The sequence below is a fragment of the Babylonia areolata genome, chromosome 30 (genome assembly GCF_041734735.1).
Source record: "Babylonia areolata isolate BAREFJ2019XMU chromosome 30, ASM4173473v1, whole genome shotgun sequence".
NCBI classification, from domain to species: Eukaryota; Metazoa; Mollusca; class Gastropoda; order Neogastropoda; family Buccinidae; genus Babylonia; species Babylonia areolata.
In genome coordinates this window covers 8,700,874-8,727,017 of record NC_134905.1, presented here as the reverse complement: position 1 = coordinate 8,727,017, position 26,144 = coordinate 8,700,874, and the positions used below count along the sequence as shown (strand labels likewise).

The following is a 26,144-nucleotide window of genomic DNA, read 5'->3' as shown; positions in this document are numbered from 1 at the left end:
CACCGAACTATTCTCTATTGTATTGTATTGTTCAGTGCCGCATTGTACTGCACCGAACTATTCTCTATTGTATTGTATTGTTCAGTGCCGTATTGTACTGCACCGAACTATTCTCTATTGTATTGTATTGTTCAGTGCCGTATTGTACTGCACCGAACTATTCTCTATTGTATTGTATTGTTCAGTGCCGTATTGTACTGCACCGAACTATTCTCTATTGTATTGCAATGCATTTTATGCACTATACTGCACCATATTGTGTGGCATTGTGTTGTGTTGTGTTGTATTGTGTTGTGTTGTGTTGTATTGTGTTGCACCTGATTTTGTGTTCGGTTTCTTCTTGTGTTGTTTATTTTAAGCAAAATGTGTTGCTCTTGTGCAACTTCTCTCCTGCAATGTGTAATGTATGTGATAATTTTCTCCTAAAATCTCGTTTTACTGAATATCTGAGATACTGGTTAATATAAAGTCAACGACCCCGTTTCAATGCTGGTTTTCATTCTGCATTTATTTGTTTATTTTATTCATTCATTTATCAGTGCATTCTCTCTTATCGTGTTCATTTATCACTGATCTGTATTCGTTTTACTCTTCTCTTCTTATTTCTTGTTGTTTACCCTAACTGCAGTTTGCGTGTTTTTTATTCGATTCTGTGAGGCGTTTTTCTTTTTTCCTTTTGTCGTTTCATGTTGTTATTTTGTTGTTGTTGTTACTGTTGCAGTGGTTGTTTTCTTACGCTTTTATGTTGTTTGCATTACTGTTAGTGTTGTGTTCAACAAACATTTTCCGACAATGAACAATATCAACAATATTCGTTAGCACGTTGAAAGAGCGGCACATATCATTCGTTTTTCTCTTCCCCGATCTACGTTTTTGCTTGGCCTTTTTCCGTCCGCCACTGAGAAATTTAACTTCTACTTTCCATCAACAGGGTGCATGAAATGCATAATGTATTATGTACAAATAAAGCTGCTATTCTTTCAGAAACGTCTATTAATCTCTCTCTCTCTCTCCCCTTTCTCCCTTGCCTGCACTGCGTAAAGAAGCAGGAATAAATATGGAGTGTTTTCATTTCACTCCACATTTATAACGTAGCAAATTTAAGAAGAGGAGACGGAGAACGACACACACACACACGCACGCACGCACGCACAGAGAGAGAGAGAGAGAGAGAGAGAGAGAGAGAGAGAGAGAAGTATTGTCCGAGCAAAAGCATAAACACAACAATTGTGTTATCACCCTGCTCTCGGAAATCAAACTGATCAGTAAAAAACATAAAACAAAACCAAAAATAAAATCTAAAATAAGCCATGGTGGCCGAGTGGTCAGAGGGCTGAATTTCTGTCCTGTGGGACCATGAGATTTGGTGGTTCGATCCCAGCAGCTGGCGCCTGGTGGAATAGGTTTTTTTTCTGAAGTCCCCCGGGTCAACATATGCGCAGACCTGTCGGTGCATTACGTCCCGTCGCGTGTACAAGCATACAGAAGATTAAACAAGCATGTTGGCTTCCGGGAAAGAGGCTATGGAAACACGCGCATAGAAAAGGCACCAAACTCCTAAAACAGTGTACGGCTGTCTAAACGAAGGCGGGTGAAAACGGCTTCATACACTTAGAACACACACACAAATACAGACACACGCACACGCACACACACACACACCTACCATCGAAACAACTCGCCAGTGTGTGAAGACGAGACATTAAACCGAATTCCTTCCTCCTTCACGAGAATCATAGTAAACCCTAAAACCATGGCCATGCGTAACCTTTTCCAGCCACTACCCCCTGAAGAAGAAGAAAAAAAAAAAAAAAAAAAAAAAAAGAGAGAAGAAAACAACAATAACAAATCGAAACACCTCGCCAGTGTACATGTGACGATGACTTTAAACAGAATCATTTACTTCCTTCGTAGAAAACAAACCACTGCATGTTTCGTATAACACTTTCCCGTTTGCTACCCCAATAAAAGTCTAACTTCCCCCAAAACTACAAACCATGAACGACAACCGTGACTGGCTGTTTCAGTGCATGCGCACACAGCTTCCATTCCTTATCACGTGTCCAGAAGCAGCTGCTGAGTTACGTCAGATTTCACCAATCTGCCGCCCCGCCCCCTGGCTTCCGATAGATAACTTTTTACCGAAATGGCACCGAACTAATCTCTTTCCCGGACACGTGGGGTGCGAAACGACGGTGTTGTGTTGTTGTCATACAGAGTCTGTGGCGGCGTGTTAGGGTCAGATCTGAGCCCCCCCCCCCCCCCCCCCCCCCCCTCGTTCTGTTAAATCCCCATCCCTTGGTGAATAAAAACTGTTAAGGGTATGCTTGGGTCCTCCATAGTGGATACAAATTATTGCGTTGGGGGGGGGGGGGGGGGGGGGGGGGGGGGTACGTTGTTTGTTGTGCTCTTATCACTTTTAAGTCAAATTCATTTCTTCTTCTTCTCTCTCTCTCTCTCATTTGTTTATATGTTATTTATCTACTTATTTGTTTGCCTTGTGTAGGTTTCTTTATGTATATTATGTTTGCAACGGGTCACAGGCCTATACGCAATTAAAACATTAAATTTTGTTGTTCTTAATTTCCATGTTTGCGTTTTGAAGGAAACAAAAAATGTAAATCAATTCCGGTTTTTCTTGTTTGTTTGTTTCGATTCATCCTTTATATTTTACTTAAATTTTCTGCTGTTTACCACTGACGTATTTAGTACTTAAATGCAAAAGTCATCACGATACCACGCAGGCCACAAACATCCTAGGCTGGTTAAAACTGGTGTGAGGGTCATTCTGATAAGATGACACCGCCTTGCTGCTTGTTATCAGACAGACAGACGGAGGAGGAGGTGTCTGTTTTCGTCACTGTGTCCTGATTGCTTGTCTACTACGTGTTCCACGTGCTGCCTAGCTGTCACTGATGACATGGCTACTGGTACTGCTGCTGCAACAACTCAGACGAAGTTCCACATTATTTATTGCTAGTCTGTGGTTTGTATCTGTCTGACCCACCGGGGATTTGAGGCTGGCGAGCCGCGCCAACAGCGAAACGCTGTGTTCTTATCTTAATAATTATAGTATTCGTAATAATAATAATAATAACGGTGAAGAATACGAAGAAGAAGACTCCATGTGCAGCATTTAAATACAGAGAGAAAAAAGAGCGTAGTCAGTAGATTTGCGTTCAACTGAAGTTTAAAAAAATTATGATGACGACAGCACATTAACAATAATCCGCTTTAAAACAGCTCTGAGCGCTAATAAATCATTAAACAAAATTATCAAATATTATGAGTTAGCCAGAAACCCTCATCTATCCGTCCCTAAAAATATATACAATTTTGATCAGGGCAGATGCGTGTGGGAGTGACATGTGGATATAGACTTGATCTTTCCCCTCCCGCTTTGAAATGAACTCCCCCCCCCCCCCTCTCTCTCTCTCTCTCCCCTATCCCCCAACCCCAACCGTCTCCCAACTCTTTCATGACGAAACTACAAATCGAATCAGCAATCACACATAACTTTCAAATTATCTGGAGTCTGAATCTACCACCCACCCCACCCAACCACCCATCCCCACTCCCCCCAAAAAAGAAGGAAAAAGAGAGGGACGTAATCATGTTTACATAAAGGGCGTCTGTAGTTAATTAACAGTCGCAAACAACGTGAGAAATCTAACAGACCAAGATTTATTATACTTCCATTTCGCAGAGAGAGAGAGAGAGTTAGAGAGAGAGAGAGAGAGAGAGAGAGAGAGAGAGAGGATGGGGTGAGGGAGGAGCCAGACAGGGGATAGGGGTGGAGGTACATACTGAAGAAAGAAGTGGAGTGGAAGGGAAGACGTGAAGAAGCGAAGACAGTTCGCGGAGCACAGCTCCCAACATTTTTTTTTTTTAAACAGCTTGTTTACAAAACATTTAAATATTATTGCCACGAGGAGTGGAAAGAGAACCCCCCCCCCCCCGCCCCCCTGAGCCCCCCCTCCCCCTCCCCCGGCCCCTTTTTTTCCCCTCCACTTTTCAATCTTTCTGTCCCACGTTGATGGTTAACGCCAAATAGTTTTAATTTGATTTCAGAACCTTCCTTGTCTTGGCTGGAACCATACGAGAACGAGTTGAAAAAGAGAGAGAGAGAGAGAGGAAAAAAAAAAGGGGGGGGGGGGGGGGGTAGAGGGAGCAGCAAATTGACAGGGTTATAATTATATTGTCTCGGTCTTCGTGTAAATTCCGTAATTCTTTCAATTTTAGACCAGCTTGTTGTTTTGTGGGTTTTTTTCTGTTTGTTTGTGTGTTTTTGTTGTTGTTTTTTTTTTGTTTTGTTTTGTTGCTCTTTTTTGAGGGTATGCGTGTGTGCTTTCTCTAGGGGGGAGGGGGTGGGGATGAGGGGGAAAACGGAGAATGGAGAATAAATGCAATGAAGAAAAGGGGGTGGAAGTTGCACAAAACTGGCGTGAGGGAAGAGCGAAAAGTGATTAGCGTATATGGCTTGACCATCATTTACATTCCTTACTGTGAGATAAAGATTGGGGGGAGAGAGAGAGAGAGAGAGGGAAGTGTGTGTACGCGTGCTTAACGAAGGAATTTTTAAAAATGAGCAAACGTGAGATAATCATATTTATCCATGAAATTTATGTGTAAAAATAACGTTTTTTAAAACTAAAGCAAAACAAAATAAAATCTGCAATGGCGATTAAGGAAATATGATAGTGGTGGATCAACTACAGCACCAGAAATACTACAAGCTTGTTTAGAAATGTGGATGGAAAGTGCACCGAACGCCCTAGCCCTTTCAAATACCTCTTCGAGCCCCCCCCCCACCCCCCCTCCCCCCACTCTCCAACCCAACCCTTAACCTCCTTTCCCCTCCCTTTTTTTAAATGTTAAATCTAAGGAAAGTGTGAAATCGAATAGTGCAGTCGACCGACCGACAGCAAAGCCCGTCTGTAGGGCACTGGAAATCCACGTAGCCTGCCGAGAAGCACACCAAGCAACGATGCCAACTTTGGCGTAGGGAGAAGATTAGTCAGGAGTTTCATGAACCTTTGAACGCTTAAACTTTCGTCTCAGACGGAAGGTAAAGGGGAGGAAGGAAGGAAGGACGGACGCTTCAATGGCGGCAGAGGAACGTTATCCCGCATCAAACGGCCGTTGGGAAAGACGTCTCAACTGTTAAGGGGGTCTCTAACTTCTCTGCTCTCGCCTCGCACTGGCGCCGAGTGTCAGCGTGGAGAAGCATATCATGCTGTAGAGATCTGACTGAGAGATGCATAAATCCCACAGCACTATTACACTGGCGCCGTGTTTCGGTGTAGAGAAATACATTCTGCTACACACACAGAGAGAGAGAGAGAGAGAGAGAGGGAGGGAGAGTTCCCATCCAGAGGTGCCTGACGGTTTATTCCATAGTTCCCATGATATGATCCACCGGGTTATTTGTATTTTGTTTTTGTTTTTTGTTTCCAGATTCCTCCATTCTACAGTCAACTACGTGACCATTCCATATCCCCATAGACAACATCCCATTGTATCCCTAGCAAAAAGAATACAGCCATTCGTTTTTTTCCGAGGGCTCCTCATTCATATCAAACTCATTGTTTTTCTGATCTGCTACTGTTTTCTCTCTTTTAATTCTTTTCCTTTATCATTGCACACACGAAGTTTTCCTCTTGTTTTCCAGATCCGACGAGTCTTTCGAGGGTGGCAGGAGTCTATAAAAGATCAGATAATAATATGTAAACGCGAACGACTTGCCAGGGCTGTGTGGCAGGGGTCTATAAAAGATCAGAGATACACAGACACGAATGTCACAAAACAAACGGCCGCAACATGTATCTCCATGAAGCCGCGAAGTGCAGAGCTCTCCAAGTCTCTCTCTTTTGTTTGTTGGTCTGTGAGCCCGATGAGTGTTTCATCGTTCCTCGATAACCTCGTCGTCATCTGTCGGCAGTCAGGAGCCCTTCCCCTCCCGACACTCTCCGTTTACACAGGTGCTGCATCATGGCGGCTTGTCTTCAATCACATGGGGCTTTTGGTGTGGGTTTTTAGGACGTGATAGGAAAACACACTGAGCCACCCGGTGATACATGCGAAGTTGTTCGTATCTACATATTCGCATGCAGGTGCGAACAAAAAGACACGTGTGCACGCGTTAACACACGCATACATACATACAGAGAGAGAGAGAGAGAGAAGAGAGAGACCCGGGGAACTATTGACTTACTTTTATAAATTATTTTCACCATCTCTTCTTCTAAATCATTCCTTCTGATAAAAAAAAAGTTTCGCAAGCTCTCCTCTCTCTCTCTCTCTCATTTCTCAGATGCCCTCGTTTTTTGTTTAGCTGGCAATGTACGGATGCGCGAATGATTGTGGAACAAACACAAAAAAAGAGGGAGCAATGAAGAAAAGGAACGTGGTGAAAAAAGGTGAGGGAAAAGAGAAGTGAAATGGCGAAATAGCATACTGAAGTAAACAAGACAAGAGGGAGTGGAGGGGTGTGTATGTGGGGGTGGGGGAAGGGGCGGGGATGATGTGGGGCAAGGGTGAGGGTGAGACTTGTAGGAGACGAAGGAGAGGGTGGGAAGGAAGAGGGAGGAAGGAAAATTTGGAAGGAAGAGCACGGTAGCAACATTACAAAAAATAAGTGGACTTAAACACCAACCAACCAAACGCCAACCTCTTTCAAATATTTCTTCCGTTAATACCTCTCACGAAAATGGACAGAGGAGAGGAAAAGAACTAGAAACATGCACACACACACACACACACACACACGGACACACACACACATGCGCACACTCACTTATGGACGCACCCACCCACGCATGCACATACACGGGTGCACACACATGCGCACGCGCGCGCGCGCGCACACACACACACACACACACATATACTCAAGTGGCTAACATAAAATATTCTTCAAAAAGAGTCTTGTAATGAAGAAACATTTAGTAATAGCATAGATTCTGCTGAAACGGGCACGATTTTAGAAAATTATTTTGTAACTGAAGAAATGGTTAACGATTCAGATCCTATTTTGGACAGTCCTATTTCGAAAGAAGAAATACTTTTACTTTCAGGAAACTTAAAACCAATAAAGCTGCCGGTCCAGATCAGATTACTGCAGAAATGTTGAAACATTCGGGAGACTATGTGATAGATTTCTTTCTGAAATTGTTTAATAACCTGTTTGAAAAGGGCATATATCCTGAAAGCTGGACTGAATCCATCCTGTTGCCATTAGAAAGGGGATATCAATGATACCAGTAATTATAGAGGAATTTCATTATCAAATGTTAGTGGTAAAGTTTATAGTTTTATCATTAATAGCAGGTTACAAAATTGGATAGAGCAGAATAATATAACAGGCGAACAACAAGCAGGCTTTAAGAAAGACTACTCTACCATTGACCATGTATTTACTTTACTAGCAGCCATTCAAAAGCAATCTGCTTATAATCGCAAACTTTACGTGGCATTCATTGATTTCGAAAAAGGCCTTTGATTCCATTTCGAGAAAATAACTGTGGCTATTTTTGAGAAAAAATGGGATAAAGGGTAAATTATTTCAGTGTATTAAAAGCATGTATAAGGATGTAAAAGCGAAGGTTAAATGTGGGGCTAAATTTAGTGATCATATATATTGTACTGAGGGAGTTAAGCAGGGGGATGTCTGTAGTCTGGTGTTGTTTTCTCTTTTCATAAATGAATTAGCGCTAGAGATAATCAATAATGGTAGACATGGTGCAATGTTTCAGAATTCCTTGCAGAGCTATTTATACTTCTTTTCGCAGATGATATAGTGTTGCTATCTGAAACTGCCATTGGACTACAAACTCAGTTAAACAGTCTCTACAATGCTGCTGAAAATCTCCAACTGAAAGTAAACATGGAAAAAAGTAACGTAATGGTCTTTCGTAAGGGAGGATTTTTAGCTGCTCATGAAAGATGGTATTATGGTAACCAAAAAATGCATGTTGTAAACGCATATAAATACCTCGGAATTTATTTAACAACAAAGTTGAGTTTCAAATTTTCATGTCATGATTTGACTTCAAAAGCTAAGAAAGCAGTTTTGGGAATTTTGAGCATTTTGTACAAATTTGAAAATAACTTTGTAAAGCTTTTTATTAAACTATCTGATACACAGGTACAACCATTTTTATTATATGGAGCAGAGATATGGGGACTTGAGAAAGATTCACCGATAGAAAAACTACATTTGTTTGCTTTAAAAAGATTTCTTGGTGTAAACTGACGCACTCCAAATGATATGATCTATGGAGAGCTGGGAAGATTCACATTATTTGTGAATTCTTTCGTGAGATGTGTTTCCTACTGGCTAAAATTAACTCGTATGAATGATGAAACGTTACCATTTAAAGCTTATGAAATGCTATATAGTCTTGACTGTAAAGATAAATACACGTGGGCATCAAAAATTCGTTTATGTTTAAGCCAATACGGATTTTCGTTTGTTTGGGATAACCAAGGAGTGGAAGACATAAATAGTTTTTTGAAATGTTTTAAACTGAGAATTACTGACTGTAGATGGCAGGAATGGAATGATCACATTCAAAACAGTGCTAGATTTTCCTTATACAGAACGTTTAAAACTTCAATTAGAATGGAACCATATATTTCAATGGATTCAAATAAATATGTCAAACAGGCACTGACAAAATTTAGATATGGTGTTTCGGATACTGATGTTCATTTAAAAAGATATAAAACTGACGACTCACAAACTCGCTCTTAACTTGTGTAATTCTACGAGTCACTATGAAACACATTTCGTTTTGGAGTGCCCAGCTCTTCATGACTTAAGAACAGAATTGATTCCGCAACCATACTGGAACTTCCCCACAAGAGTCAAGTTAGCATCCCTCCTCTCATCTGCTAATTATCAAACTAGTACAGTAAACATTTAGCAATATTTCTGTATAAATCTCTCAAACGGATAAGAGATGTTACATAAATTCTGCATTATGAAATTATTCATACCTTAAGTATGTTGTATTTCCTTTTCAACAGACAAAAGGATTGATTGATTACTTCACTTTGTTTACACCCCTTCAATAGGGGCTATGGCCTATCTGAATAAATCATCTTGTCTGGTCTGGTCTGGTCTGGTCAAGTGGCTAACATGGAGGTAACCCCGGGTATGGATGCACTACCTGGCAACCCCTCCACCCCCCAACCCCCCTTTCACATGAACAACTTGACAAGCAGCACTGGAAGGCCGAGTGACAGGGTATAGTATACTACCTATAGTAGTATAGGTCAGGAAACACTTCAAGGCACTGTTAACATACTACCGTGTCTGTGTGTGTGTGTGTGTGTGTGTGTGTGTGCGCCTGCCCCTCCCCTCCCATCCAGGGAGACCAGGTCAAGGTCACTGGTGTGATACATGGACAGACAGGGCACAAGGGAGACTGGACGTGGAAAGAGAAGGAACGACAGAAAGAGATAGAGAGACTGATAACAGTCACAGACTTAAGACAGAAAGAGAAACAGGGAAAGAGAAGGAGAGGGAAAGACAGAGAGAGAGAGAGAGAGAGAAACAGGGTGACCGAGAAAGAGAGGATGCCTGCTATTTCGTAACTGCAACCGCCATGGGGGAGAAAAAGAGTTTTCAGGAACAATACCTTGACAGAAACCGGATTACACACACACACACGTACACACACACACACACACAAAAGCACACAAAAAATCCCACAGGATAACAGAGACCCATCAACTAACTTAGCATAATCACCTCTCCCCTCCCCTAAGCCCTCTTCCCACCTCTCACCTTGCAGTACATGACAAACAACGCTGGGAACATCAGCTTCAGGTGACAAGAGACGTTGGGAAAATACTGAAACACTATTGTTATCATTCGGCATGTGTGTGTGCCCTTCCTCCTTCTCCTCCCCACCCCCTGTCCCCTCCAGCACTCGAGGCCAAGGAGATAGATACAAGAGGATTGGGGTGGTCACTTGGCGTGGGTGACAGACAGGGCACTTGAGAGTCTGGGGATGGAGAGGGAGAGAGTTTACAGAGAGGAGAATGAGGGAAGAGGGGGCAGGGAGGGAGAGAGAGAGAGAGAGAGATAATTTCAAGAGGGCAAATGCATGCACACATTCGGCTCCGCCTCCAGGAAAAAGAAAAAGAAAAAAAGGGGTGGGTGGGGTGGGGGGGGGGAGGACAGTGACCGAGAGAGACAGGGTGTGGGGGGGCGGAGGGGAGGGGGGGGGTGTAAAATACCACCCACGTTCTTCAGGACTGGAAAAAACACACCAAAAACCCCTCTTTTAACAGCATCAGTCTAACGAGATATTCAAGGTTCCCGAGTAAGACAACCAGACTTTTCGAAAGGTGTGATGAAAGGCTTGAGAACAGTATTCACCCTCTGACTCCTAGCACTCCGGTCAACGGCCATTTTTCACCTTCACCTGGGCATGCTCCAGGGAATCATGTCAGACATTTCATCCTGTGTCCCTTTCTTATTCTGCGTTCGTGGGCTGCAACTCACATGTCCACTCGCATTATCAAAATAAATAAATAAATAAATAAAAATAAAAGTCCGAGTAGTTGGTTGTTCATCAAGTTAAAGTCAGACGGGGTGGCGGTGGGGGCTTGGGGGGGTTGTGAGGGGCGGGGATAAAGTGACAAAGAAACGTTTTTCGCAGTTCAAAGGCCCAAGGGGAACGAACAACAACAACTTCCGCCCCAAGCGAAACGTCTCCACTGCCCACCCAACATTCCCACTTGGACCCGCCAAGACACTGCTAGACTATGCTACAGGAAAGGTGCATGCATACACGTCTAGCAGCGCTTGATACCTGAAGTGGGGGGTTGAAGAGGCAGAGACAGGTGAGAAAGGAGGAGGCAGAGGAGGATGAGGGGCAGGCCAGATAGCTTTGCTGCAAGGGGGTGGACTGGTTATCTCCTCTTATCGGAGCCCCATCGCAAGGGGGCGCACTCCTCCAGTTACCTTGCAAGGTTTTACCCTGTAGCGGATTCACTACCAACTCTTTGAGTTCTCGCATGGAAAGGTCTACAAGGTTATAACAACTCTGCAGGGGGTGGAGGGGGGGGTCTTTTTGCAAGGGGCTCGGCTGGAATGGAAAGGAGGAGGAAATGAAGGAGGAAAGGAAGAAGGAAAGGAAAGGAAGGAAGGAAGGAAGGAAAAAGCCGACAGGTGTGTGATTCTTTAGTCAGGGCTCTTTTTCAAGTCCGTCTGTCAGGCGTTTTCTGTAGTTAGGAGTGCAGTGGTGAGGAGAGGGTCGGTAAAGAGAGGGTCAACACAGGGAAGGCCTTTCTTCGGGCTCTGGTTCAGACAGCTGGGCTTCCCAGTCTGTCTGTCTATCCCCATCCCTCTCACAATACACCTACCTATGCCCCCAAGCCCCCATCCCCACCCTCTCTTTCTGTACTCCCTTCTCTCCCCTCTCTCCCTCTCATTCGAGATCTCTCACTCACTCTCTCCCCACCCTTTGGTTTAAAGGTTTTAATCAATTCAGGAAACAAGACAAAATAAAGTGTTAAATACACAAAGTCTTGAAAGGGAAAAACCTGCTTAGACTTTTATCGTGTTCTTTCATTTCATATGATCAATAATCTCTCTCTCTCTCTCTCATCTTCCCCCTCCTCCTCTCCCTCGAGATATCTCTCCCTCACCCACCGACAGATGCAAGGTTCTTTACAACCTGTTCATGGGACGTTTTTATACTGAACACTGTTCAAGATGATTCTGTGTACGTGTGTGTGTGTGTGTGTGTGTGTGTGTTTCTCTGTCTCCCATTAAGTACATCCTTTTTCTGACGGAGGTTCATGGTATTTGATCGCGAAGAGGGTTCAAAGGTGTGTCTTTCAACACATGTGAGAGAGAGAGAGAGAGGGAGAGAGAGAGACTGACAGACAGAGACAGAGCACCTCAGTTCAAGCCGTTGTCTAATTGGACTGGGTGAACGGGGGATTGTTCCAAAGCATGAGTCTGAGACAATTGTGAGTTGGTCAATTGGTAAACCCCGACATATCATCACATACCCTGAACACTATGACTGGGTAAGAAAATATCCATCACTGAGATAGCTGACTGACAATACATAACTGAAGAGACAGCTGACTGACAACACATAACTGAAATTGAATTTCACATTGGACATTACTGCTCACAGTCCAAAGGTATGTCAGGACTGCATAACTAAAAATAATATACACTTCAAAAATTCAGCTGCTGTTGATACGAAACTCTTTCATATCTGTATTTTTTCAAACTCAACTAGTAAAACAACACAGTTCATGACATATTATCTTAACCATTCAGTTCCTTAATAAAGACAAATTTACCTTGGGAGCTGGCTGTGTTGAGGACGTCAACCCTTCCGCTCAATTCATCATCCATATATATATATATATATATATATATATATATATATATATATATATATATATATAATCATTCGAAAAAAGGATTTAAAACACTTTCAAGAATGAAGCTGAATGTTATGCTTCCTGAATCTACTGAATGTACAAACAAGAAGAAGTAACCATGGGTGAAAAATAAACCAATCATTTTGTATTTCGTAAAAAAAAAAAAAAAGAAAAGAAAAGAAAAAAAAAAGAAGTTCTCCATTTAACCGCTATCATACCGGTAACGTTGTTGTTGGTTTTTGACTCACTTGTGTAGTCTATGTTTTAACCCGGTGTTCGGTTGTCAGTGTGTGTGTGTGTGTGTGTGTGTGTGTGTGTGTGTGTGTGTGTCCACGGTAAACTTTAACATTGACATTTTCTCTGCAAATACTTTGTCAGTTGACACCAAATTAGGCATAAAAATAGGAAAAAATCAGTTTCTTCCAGTCATCTTGTTTAAAACAATATTGCACCTCTGGGATGGGCACAAAAAAAATTAAAAAATGAAGCCTAATTATATGCAATCTGCATTTACTGTCATATTTATATTTTTTTGTATTATCTAAACTTGGCACTTTGATCTGATATTCTGACACAACAACAAGAGCAGTCATTATTATCATATTTTGTTCAAACAGGAACTTCTTTTGCTAAGCATGGGAGTTTTTATTTATTTTGCAAACATTTTGGTGCATAGTAAAAAAGGGAAATTAATCTGTAATTAATGCTATGGGACTTAATTTGCTTTAAACTGATCTTTCTCATCTTAAACATTACATTTTGAAATTATACTCAATACATAAAAAGCTTGTGTGTTTTACTCTCAGTGTACAGGGCTTTCACTATGTTCATTCGCCCAAGTGGTCTTTTTTCGGAAAATACTCAAATCAATATGACGAGTGGACTTTACAGATCTGTTGGCTGAGCCCTGAAGGTCATGGGCAAAAATCAATTGCGTACACATATTTATACACATTCAAAGCGCGTGCTTATATTCTTCGCGAACCCGAACGACGCCATTTTGTTCAAGTTGTTGACCTGCCCGTTCAATCCTATATTCAATCGACAATACACGATGACATGTGATGGAAAGTTGGAAAAGGAAACCGTTAAATATTTATTCAGAGAAAGATTTGTGAACGCCTCATCACTTACTGGATTATGCCCCAAACTGCCATAAAGATATCCACAGAATCAGTCGGAATTCACAGTTAAAAATTGTAAACCATGAGAGTTAATACCCTTGAACTGATCACGATGAAACGAAAAAATTTCCAGTCTTGACTTTTCTCAAAATGTAGTCCTTTTCACTTCTTACGACGTTTAGAAGTACTTGTACTTGGCTCTACATGTTATTAGTTTAGCAAAATACTCAATTTTCATATCAACTTTAAAACTATAAAACTAGAATGAACATAAAAGAGAAATTGAATCGACCGTGTTGTACTACATTCCCGGCGGGTGTAACTAAACTTGTACATCTATCTAGATCTAGTGAAAACGGCTAAATGTTGCAGTGTGATTGCTTCGATAGCCATTACATTTTTTTTTTTTTTTTATTGCCCTTAAAGATTTTTTGAATGCCCAAGATACACCAGAATAATATGATTTAAACAGCGTTCTCACTGCGAATACCGCAATTGATTTATCGCCCTTAAAAAAAAAATTATCATATGTTAAATTTTAGAACGTCAGTTAAGAAGCCATGATAGTGTAATGGATAAGGCAGTTTCTTCTCACCCGAACACGCGGGGTTCGAATCTGGTTAGTACTTTTTTTTTTTTTTTAAATGCGAAGCTTTATAACAAATACAGAACACATTTTAACGATTAGATTTTTTTTGTAAGTGTATCACAAGTGAGTCTTGAAGGCCTTGCCTCTCTTGTTTGTTGTTGTTTGTTTGTTTGTCTGGGTTTTATTTTTTTTTTTTTTTATTTTTGCGGGGGGAGGGGGTTTCCTGTCATCCAAAACTTCTATTGAAAGCAACACACCTGTAGTTAATGTTTAGACTTTGAAAAAAAAAGAAAAAAAAGAAATAAGATAAAAACTTTTGAAAGCAATACACTTGCAGTTACGACTCACAGAAGGTTTTAAAACAACAACAACAAAATCAAACCACCCTCCCCCACACACCCCACATCCCCTCCTCCTCAGCCCCCGCCCATCTTTTCAACACGGCGATCGACCCAATCACTTCAACACAGGTTACTACTATCGGGAGCTTCAAGAAAGAGGAGAGGAGAGTTGGAGATTCCTCACAAGGCAGGCTTCCTTCAGATAACGAGAATACCAGATAGAGTGGGGGAGTTCTGGGAGGGAAAGAGAGAGACAGGGGGAGAGAAAGATCTGGAGTTGAGAAAGAGAGAGAGAGAGAGAGAGAGAGAGAAACGACCACACACGGAGTGTTTGTTGTGGATGTCTTGACCTGGTACAGTGGGTGCATGGTCAAGTCCCTCTGGTTTGGAAATGGGAGTCAGGCTATCTCACCCTGCCGCCACCGGCTTCTTTCGATTTCTCTTTGATCTTTTTTCTTTCTTTCTTTTCATAGTCTGCCTCTTAAGCGTCTTTCTTTCTTCCGGTTTTAGTGGTCCTTGAGGACTGTTTGTTTACTGGGGGAGTATTCTCTCTACCTTCGTAAAGACTTGGTGGGAGATGGTCAAATCCCTCTTTGGTTTGGAAATAAAACGTCAGACTCTATCCAGAGTCCCATCAACCCACATGCATTTTCCCCCTTCTCCTTCTCGCATAAGGAATGAATGTGCACGTACTTTTTTGATGTATGGGAAACGGCAGCTGGGAGTCAGATTAAAGGTTCGTCACCCTGGCTAGGTTACCTGGTTCTCAACTCACCTGGCTTAGTTACTGGATTTCCCTGTGTGCAAACACACCGCTTCCTGTTTATCAAACATCTTGGGAGGATACAGGGTCATTCCAGGTAAATCATCTTTAAAGATATATCACTCCAGGTAAATCGTCTTTGATTAACTCTAGATCGTGGTGTCATCCTGCTTCCTCGAATACTCGACGCCATTTTTCATTAGCCGTGCACGCGCTCGCTGATGCCCCCCCCCCCCACCCCCCCCACCACACACACACACTCAAATATACACTATGAAAGACAGACAGACAGAGAGAAGACGGGGAGGGAAGCGAGGAGCCCTTAAAATCGCAAGAACGGTGAGATATTATTCAGACATTTTAATGTGTGTGTGTGTGTGTGTGTGTGTGTGTGTGTGTGTGGTTGTGGTTGTTCTCTCTCTCTCTCTCCTTAATACGCGTGTATAAACAATGAGTCGATGTGAACACCACAGTTCTGTTTTTGTGCGTGTGTGTGCGTGCGTGCGTGCGTGAGAGAGAGAGAGAGAGAGAGAGAGAGAGAGAGAGTGAGTGTGCGTATGTGGCGCGCGCGCGTGTATGTGCGTTCGGGCACGTGCATGTGTGTATGTGCGTACGTGCGTGTGCGTAAAATAAACTTTAACATGGAATGTTATTGGAAACAAGTGCTTGAAGACCAAACGTACGCTGGTGATAGATTTTGATAAGACCGCTCCAGTCATCCCTCTTCAAAGACATGGAAGAAGAAAAACCAGCAGCAAAAAAGATTTTTTTTTCAGCAAACATTTTCTCCACATTTTCGCGATTTGTTGTTAAATTACGTTTTCTCGCTAACACCCATGATGTGCAGTTATGGAAACATTACCAGAACAGTATGGAAGCATTACAAAAATATCAATAAAAACAAACAAACAAAACCCCGATCAATCACTGTTTTGTGCTGCTGTTCTTTTTCTGTTAAAAAAGTAAAGCCACAGAGAGAGAGAGAGAACAACACGACTGATATCTTTTTTTTTCCCCCTTTCAGTTCATTTTTCGTGACTCACGTGCAGACACCAAAACCACATTTAACACTCGCGCGGTGCATTAATCTGCAGACCGATGCCGACTCTGCAGCTATTTATCTCTTCACACGGTTCCCGCAAAAAAACAGCAGATTTCGGTGTGTGCGCCGGGGCACTGTCAACAGACATGACTGACGATAATAGGGGGTACAGGAGGAAAAGTGATGCTCCAATATGTACTGCTGCACAACATTTATTTCAAATAATTTTTTTTTCAGTGAAACAATGGGGAGGTAAAGGTAATGATATTGCACTGTCAATACTGAAGTATGCGCACATGCAAGCATGCAGCACACACATGCGCGCGCGCGATTTTGTCTTTACACACACCTTAAACAGAGGCAAACAGACTCCCTCTAACTGCTGATAGAAGAAAGAGCGAAGAGCGAATACACACACACACACACACACACACACAACAACAACAACAACAACAGCAACAACAACCACAACCATCTCATAACACACGCAAACAAACCTAACACATAAAAACAACAACAAAAACAACCTTATCTCTCAATATCTGTGTTTTTGTCTCCACACACGGGTAACGTAGAAGCAAGCAGACTCTCCTCTAACTCCTGACAGGAGAGACAGCAAAGAGCCAAGCAGCTTGGGGCCAGCTTTGCACTCATCCATAGCTTGCTGAACATACAACTTTAAAAAAAATGCATGCAAGCTTCACAGCAATCCCACACTATCGACAGACCAGAGCCAGACAGGCTCCAGGGATGTTACGAACCGAAATCTTCCCACCACTGTTCTTCTCCCATCTCTACCTTTACCTCCTCCTAACAGAGAAGATACCAGGTATGTGCAGCTGTGGCCCAGTAGTAATGGTAATGCGCCCCACTAGGAAGCGACAGTCCACGGGTTCGAGTCCCAGACACCGACATGGATTATAATTATGTGTGATACTTACATATATCCTCTGATAAAGTTTCGTTCCAGTAACCACAAACTGCAGATCGAAATAGAAAGAAGAGAACAGAGAAAACTGAATTTGTTAGGAATGTAATAATATGGGTACTGTTGGGGATGAATTTCATTTTGTTTCAGAACGTCCCCAAAATATTGTAATTCGAAGTAAATTGCTACCACATAAATATAAATCACATATGTCAATGTTCGGTTTATGCAATTTATTCAGTGCTGGGAAGAAAACGTAACTTAATCTAAGTTAATTCATAAAACTTGGAAAGGTTGTGTAACTTTTGTTACATCTAAAACATACTTGTCAGTATGTTTAAGTTTGATTTATTTTGTTGCAAATCAGCATTAGCGTGTGTGTGTGTGCTTGCGTGGGTGTGCGTTTTTGCGTGTTTCGGAGATATCGCTGGACTGAAGTTGTGATTCAATGAGTATGTATTGTTATTGTATCCTCCACACCCCAAAAGGGGCAAATGGATTAAATTTCTTGAATCTTTTTGATAGAAATAAAAGGCTCATGAGGCTATGGATCGAAAAAAAAGGGTTTGTATGTACATGGATGACCAACAACAACAACAACAACAAAAAAACCACATCATGTCTACGGACAGAAAAAAAGATACTTCCCCCATTGTATAGTTCGCTACCACCACTACAACACAACGACACACCCTCTTCCCCACATCATCCACCCTCACGTCCTCACCCCCCACCCCACTACCTGTTACCCCCCAACCCCTCTATCCTCCCAGTGCCACACCCCCAACCCACACCATTTCCATCACCGAAAAGGAAAGAACTGCTGCAAGAACATTCACGCTATCAGAATAGAAAGGAAACAGAAGTCAGAAAAAAGAACCTATTTCCAGACCTCTTCAACAAACCTTATCTCCTAATGGGGGGCCCGATACCTGCCTTTTTACCTGCAGAGTCTCACTCCTCCACACCCACCCGACCCTACTCCCGATCCTTACAAGTTCTGTCCCCAGTCTTATCGTCTGATTAAAGACCCTTCCTTCCAGGCAGCAGACGTTTGGGAGATTTGGGGGCGGGGTATGAGGGGGGAACGGAGGGGGGGGAGAGATAGTGGAAACACGATGTGTGTGTGGGGTGTGGGGTGGGGTGGGGTTGGGGGTAGGTCTGAGCCAGGTTAGGTGTACATGTGTTCAGGTGTATACGAAGGGGGCGCCGGGGCAAACTCGGGTGAGGCGTTGGTACTTCTGTTCACACAGTGTTGACAGAGTGATCCAGAGTTCCCCCATTTCCCGTTTCGCCATGAAGAAAAGCACTTTACTCCCATTTTCCTCACTCCACCTCAGGTGCGGGAAGGTTCAAACGGCAGAAAGAGGACTGGGCCCTGCGTTCCTATGCCGAGCCCTCAGACACGGTGGATTTAATCATGAATTCACTTCTCTGATGACCGTAAAATGTCATGGGAACTTTTACTTAAACTTAACAGAGTGGGAGGCGGTTGCGGGCTGGAAAGAAAACCAAACCAATAGGAATGGATTGTTTGTGCAGTTTTTATTCGGGGTACATACACACTATGTATATGGGTGCAGTAAGAGGTGACAAGTCGTGAATAGTGTGCTATACAGCTCGACTCAGTTCTACATGAATGACTCCAACTTCATTCTTTAGAGTGAATTCTGAAATCAGTCTCAATACGCATTCATTTTGTCAAGCATCTCCTTAGCTATGTAATGGACTGTGTGTGTAGGAGGGAGGGAGGGAGGGAGGGAGGGGGAGAGAGAGAGAGAGAGAGAGAGAGAGAGAGAGAGAGAGAGAACACTGAAATGTTTAATGTCATTAGCTGTAAAGCTCTAGTGACATAGTAGGTACAAATCAGAACAAAAATGGTGCAAAACAGATAACATGGAGCAGAAAGGAAAAACAGAACTGCAGCAAAAGAAACAAACAACCAAGGGATAAGCGACATTTTGGTACTCTGTCATTGGTATGGTATAAAAAGTACATGTGGCATGGGGTACTGTGCATTTTTCCCCAGTCGTTCGTTCGTCTCCAAGATTTGGACAGGAAACAAAGGACATATAATCCACATAATAATTATTTAAGCCTGTGACATCGACCCACATCATATCAATACGAACATATAAAGTACATATCCAGAGAGAGAGAGAGAGAGAGGGGGGGGGGCGGAGAGAAAACACACTGAACACTGAAATGTTTGGTGTCATTAGTTGTGAATCTCTAATGACACAGTAGGTACAATTCAGAACAAAAATGGTGCAAAACAAATAAAATGGAATAGAAAGGAAAAACATAATCAAAGTAAACTAAACTACGAAGGGATAAGCGGCACTCTTTGTCATCTGCTTAAAACGTCCATGTGGCAGGCGGGGAGAGAGAGACTGAGAGAAACACAGAGAGACAGAGAGAGAGAGAGAGAGAGAGAGGGGCGGGGGGGCGGAGAGAAAACACACTGAACACTGAAATGTTTGGTGTCATTAGTTGTGAATCTCTAATGACACAGTAGGTACAATTCAGAACAAAAATGGTGCAAAACAAATAAAATGGAATAGAAAGGAAAAACATAATCAAAGTAAACTAAACTACGAAGGGATAAGCGGCACTCTTTGTCATCTGCTTAAAATGTCCATGTGGCAGGCGGGGAGAGAGAGACTGAGAGAAACACAGAGAGACAGAGAGAGAGAGAGAGAGAGAGCACGAACAAACAACCCCACAATTCAAAACACGTGCGCAACGTGTAACGCATGACGGATCGCTGTTGTAGTGGCGGCAGTGACTGTGGTGGTGATGGCGATGATGGAACAGACCGAGTAGAGAACACGACATCTTCGGGGATGGCGGCGTAGGAGTTGGAACAATTTCTCTGAACAACGACCAACAGTCTCTCTTGTCAGACACTGCCTGACGGGGGAAGAGTAGGGGAGAGCTGGGCGGCGGTGACTTGGAGAGGGAGGTGGTGGTGGCGAAGGAGAGGAAAGTTCAAGCTAACGACCATGCCAACATTCATCAAAGACAGAGTGAGGGGAAGGGGCCGGGGCTGGAGGTGGATGAGTGTGACGGGAGTAGGGGGTGGGGTATTAAGTTTCGTTTGAAACTAACGACTGACCAACATTCTCTCTGTCATCAAGAGACTGAGGGGAGGGGAGGTGGGGGGGGGGGGGGGGGGGGGGGAGTGCGGGGTGCGGAGTGAAGGGGGAGGGAGACTCAATCGGTAATCCAAATTACTGTCAGCAACATCCTAACATACACACGATATACACACGACATGCGTGCGCGCGCGCGCGCGCACACACACACACACACACACACACACACACTTTATTTTGTCAGAGTTTCACTCATCCCTCCTCTTCCTCCATCCCATAACTGACCACCACACTGTCACCAGAAAGTGGTGAAAGAACAGCGGGATACGGAGGGGTGATGGGGGTGATTTCAACTCAGGCAAACACTTTCTCTGTCATCAAAGCATCCGTGGGTGATGGAGGGAAGTTTGGGAACAAATGGCCAACATACCTGACGTCATCGGAGACTGCTGGGGTGGTGGGTGGCGGGGAATGTTTCAGACTAATGGCCAACATTCTCTCTGTCATCGGAGACAGGCGTGGGGTAGCAACGTTGAGAAAGTTCAAACTCTTGTTGTCAACAAAGACTCTGTGTGTGTGTGTTGTGTGTGTGTGTGTGTGTGTGTGTTGTGTGATCATTACATTCGAATGCAAACCATTTATTTTCGGACTTGATAACATCAGCAGAAGACGTGACTCGACAATCAGGGAAGCAAGCGGTGAGATCAGAAGGTCTGGACAAACAAGGTACAACAACACCTAAAGCCTCTTTGGTATGGAGGAGGACGATCAGACTCCTTCAACGTGAAGGGAAGGGGAAAGGTTGGCCAAACGTGCCATTTTCACCCCCTCTTTCTGCCCTGTTGTCTAACAAAACAGCCCGCCGTGTTATACGGAGGTCCATCTGTCGTGGGTCTAGTCGGTTGTGTAAGGTGCTTGCTGGTGATGGTGGTGGTGATGATGATGGTGATGGTGGTGGTGGTGGATACACACCGCACGGGCTGTTTGCTGTTGGTCTAAGGGAAAGTAGTGGTGGTCATAAAAAAATGAGTTGTTCCTTTTTGGAACGCAACTCAAGATCGTCTGTCTTCTTTTCAACCTCGTCCAGCCTGGTTTTTCCATGTTTGTTCTCGTTCCTTTGAAGAGTCGTTTTCTGAAACTCATCTGGTCAAGACACTTTTTTCCACCTTCATTTCAGTCCTCAGGTTTAGGTTTTCATTTCTGAGTCTTTCACTTCATTGACGTCCATTTCAATTTCATCAAATTTAACTTTCAGCATTTTCATCACATCACGAAAGAATGAGAGACAGACAGACAGACAGACAGGGCAAGAGAGAGACAGACATAAACAGAGAGCGATAGACAGAGACAGATAAGACAGAGACAGAAACAGAGCGAGAGAGAGAAAGAGTGAGAGAGAGAGAGAGAGTGTGTGTGTGTGGAGGGGGAGGGGATGTTCAAGACTTGTTCAGACTTCGTGTAAGGATGCACAACGTTGGTCTTGGAGTTGTCTGCGGGGTACCCAGACACCCGCCAATAAAAATCAATAAATATGAGAAACAGACAGACTGCCAGCTATACAGACAGAGACAGTGAGGCGAAAACCTTTCTTAATCCGTCCATTATAATTAGCTAGGTAACTGGTTTGCATTAGTGTCAAGATTTTATTTGTTCCCCCCCTCTCTCCCTTCTCCCACCCTCCCCTCTCTCTCTCGCTCCCTTCATTTCTCTCTGTCTCCTTTCTCTCATGCTCTCTCCCCTCACCGCCTCTCTCTGTCCCTCCTCTTCTCTGTCTCATCTCTTTCTGCCCTCACTCCCTCCCCTCTCTCTACCCCTGTGTTTCCTTTGTACTTTAGCCTTCTCTCTTTCCTCTCTGTCTCATCTCTTTCTCCTCTCTCCTCTCCACCCCCCCCCCAACCCCCCATCTGATTCCCCCCACCCCCTCAGGGTCCCCGCCTGCCCCACACGCCCTACCCCCACCCCCGTCACCCCACACGCCCACCTCCAATGTCAACCCGATGATCCAACCCCCAGCTGAAAAGACATGCCCACTACAGATAGAAATCACAACTTTGACACGCCGTTTGTTTTCTAACCAAACCCCCACACCACTGGGGGGGATATACCCCACACATAGAACACATGGAACACAGGAAGTGATGGAACAGAGAGAGAGTGGGGGGGGGGGTTAGAGAAAGAGAGAGAGAGCAGGGGGAAGGGAGAGAGAGGGGAGAGAGAGGGAGAGAGAAAGAGACACAGAGAGAGGGGGAGATAGAGAAAGAGAGGGGAGAGAGAGGGGGGTAGAAAGAGACACAGAGAGAGAGGCAGAGAGAAGGAGTGAGGGGGGAGAGAGAGGGGGAAGAGAGAGGAGGGAAGAGAGAGAGGGGGGGGCTAGAAAGAGAGAGAAGGGGGAGAGAGAGGCAGAGAGCGAGAGAGGCACAGAGAGAGAGAGAGAGAGAGAGAGAGAGAGAGAGAACAGGGAGTTCGAAACAAAGAGACCAATCAATTTCTTCATACCCATGTGCATGTCTGCTCCAGTGTGCGAACGCGTATTTGTTCGTGCGTACGTTTCAGTGAGCACACACGAGCCTGCACGCGCTGTGTGTTGTTTCCCCTTACAAAAATCACACGATAGGTTTCAGAGAGAAAAAACAAAACAAAAACAATCAAACAAACAAAAAACCGAGCAAAACATCGGGAGCCAGAAAAATACACGTTTACTGGCACTGAACAGAGGGGAGGTTTTGAAAAGGGAGAAAGGATGTCTACACAAAGTCAACTGCTTCCCAGAAACGATCTATTTTCAATTTCAACAGACAAAATAACAGGGGGAAGATAAGTACTGGTACAAAGGTGTTTGTTCAGGCCAAAAAGAACAGGAGGACTTGTAGGGGGTCGGAGGGGTCTTGGGGGAGCGGCGCGATTGAGGGGAGTGTGGAGGGGGTGAGTGGGGGACAGAAGATCAGTACCTATCGGCATTAGGCCTGCGTGTGTGAGTGAGAAGAGGTGTGTGTGTGTGTGTGTGTGTGTGTGTGTGTGTGTGTGTGTGTGAAAGAGAGAGAGAGAGAGAGAGAGAGAGAGAGAGAGAGAGAGTGTTCTTGTGTGCACGTACATATATGCGTGTGTCTAGTGTCTCTGTATGTGTACTGTGTTTGTGCGCGCGCGTGTCTTGGTAGGGGTAGGGGTGATGGATGAGGGGGGAGGGGGCGTGTGGAGAGAGGGAGGGGGGAGATCAGTAGCTGGAGGACTGGATGCGGAGTTGGAGAGAGAGAGAGAGACGGGGGGAAGGGGAGGGGAGAGGGATCAGTACCTATCGACATAACAGTGGCCTGATCGGAATGCCAAACAAGAATCCAACAGCAGAAAAAAAACACCACCCTGCCTACCGCCCTGCTGGGAAAGACAAAGAAAACTTTCCCTCCCCTGTGTGTGTGAGCGAGTGTGTGTGTGTGTGTGTGTTTGTGTGTGTGTGTGTGTCAGAGAGAGAGTGTGGGTGGTGGGTGGAGGAAGCGTGGGAAGAGAGAGAAGGGATTGGGGGGGGGGGGGGGGGGGGGGGGGGGCTCAGTACCTATGGACATAACAGTGGCCTGATCAGAATGCCAAACAAGAATAAAAGGCAACGAAACCTACCTACCGCCGGAGTGGGGAAGACAAAAAAGAAAGAAAAAAAAGACAACAACAACAATAACAACAACAACAAAAGACACACACACACACTCACACACACACGTGTATTTGTCCTCTGTCTCTCTCTCTCATCACACACACTCTCTCTCTACTGATCTCCACGCACGCACGCCCAAGCACCCCACCTACCCATCTCCATCCCACTTCCACCAACATCCCCCTCCCCATTCACCCCACCACACACACACACACACATATCACATAGAGGCAGCACTCACAAACAAGAAAAGAGGCGGTGGAGAAGTAAGAAGCAGGAATGGAAGGAATGTTTATCTGAGAAATTGAACCCAGACCAAACTCTCTTTTTCCGTCTCAGCTAGCCGACATCGAATAAGTACAGACAATAAGTCAGCACAGGTGTGAACAGCATTCTGACCCCCCACCCCCACCCCCGCCACACACACACACACCTCCCCTCACTGGCGATAAACTCTATCAGGTGGTGCAACTTCTGAACCACTAAGCACTGTTCACGTTTCTTGTTTTGGGGAAAGAGGAGGGTGGGACAGAGGGTGGAGCGGGGAGGGTTGAGGGGTACAGGGGGGAGGAGGAGGAAGATGGGGGAGGGAGTGAGGGAGAGAGAGACAGTGGGAGGGATACAGAGTAAAGCAGGTGTGTGAGAGATAAGGAGGGGGAGAGAGTCAGAAAGAGGAAGAGAGAGGAGGGGGGAGAAAGGAGAGAGAAGGGAGAGAATGAGAAACAAAGAGAAAGAGGCAGACAGACACAGTGACAGTGACAGCGAGAGAGAGAGACAGAGAGACAGACAGACAGACAGACAGAGAATGACAATTGGGAAATAATGTGATGGTGGGAGGGGGTGTGGTAGAGAGATTCAGACAGAAACATAGAGAATCTACAGTCACAGACAGAACGAGAGACAGACAAACACACGATAAGACACATACATACATACAGACATACATACAGACAGAAAGACGCAAGCCAACAGTTCCCAGCCCACATCCTCAACAGTATCAATATCAGCCTCATGCTCCTCATCTGTCCACCCACCCAACAATACACACACCCTCAAAGCGCTGCACAAACACACAAACGCCTTTTTTCTGAAATAATCCTGCACGAATTGTGCGATCAAAAAGCCACAGAACGCACCCACAAGGGTATACAATAACATCCAAAGTCTCTCTGTAAACGTCCTTCTGGTGGACAAATCCACACGTAAATACAAACAACGGATTCAAGAACATTCTATAGTAATCTATACGTAAATACACACAGGATTCGAGAACATTACAGTCTTTGGCAATCGAGAAACGTTTCAAAACAAATGTTCCTTTACATTCTATTTACTGGCTCCAGGTACATGTGGAACGATAAACGAATATTGTTATTAACCACAAGAAGACACTGAATAAACACCGGCACTCTCTGTAATATTTCTTGGTTTTTTTTTCCGTTTTCATCTTCCTTACATTCTCTTAAGTTAACATTGTTTGGGTGACTTGAAACTTGTTCGTTACGACTTTCCTGCCTATAAAAACAGTGACACGTGAGTTATACTCATCACCTGTTTGCTTTCTGATGTAGACAAATGCACGAATACAAATGACACAACACAAGATGCATATTCACAAACGCACAATGTCAATCTAAAACCCTGGCATACCACCACACACCCCGAACACTTAGTCGAGCAAGAAAATGTCAATTAATCTGATGTCCATTAATCTGATGTCAGTGCAATGTTATGTTTCCTTCACACACACACACATCCATCACCATCCCACACCACACTCTTCTTTTTCAGAACCCTTCATTCAATGACTCCAATACTTTCCCATCCGGCGAAAAGTGCATTGTCTGTGGAATTACGTCAACAGCTGCCTTGCGTCATTTTTTTCTTTGACGTAAGCTTAACGCTCTGGCAGTTGTACTTTCCTATCAGATTCTGTTCTAACGACAATTTTCGTGCATCGTCGAAGCGATATTACCTATACCAGTGGTTTTCGACTTTTAGTTTGAGGGTTATTGGGTTTCATTTCGATGCAGCGCAGATCCAGTCGCTATACTAATATATGTGTAACTATCTTGCCAGGTCCCCAAAATCGTCTGCAGTGACAGTGTTATTTATTAAGTCTTGCTATAAGCTCTATGCGCTTCATTCAGTTCGAGCCAGTCTGCGAGCCGCTCTTTCCGCTTTCCCCAAACCATG

General features: G+C 44.0%; 2 protein-coding genes across 2 annotated transcripts in view; one reads left to right on the top strand and one right to left on the bottom strand.

The window, feature by feature from the left end:
• The window catches only part of LOC143275683 (propionyl-CoA carboxylase beta chain, mitochondrial-like), a 127,509-nt gene that overhangs the window by 71,677 nt on the left and 29,688 nt on the right, over positions 1-26,144 (bottom strand). The gene's annotated exons all lie outside the window — the stretch shown is intronic.
• Positions 1-26,144, top strand: part of LOC143275506 (beta-1,4-galactosyltransferase galt-1-like) — a 35,979-nt gene that overhangs the window by 475 nt on the left and 9,360 nt on the right. The gene's annotated exons all lie outside the window — the stretch shown is intronic.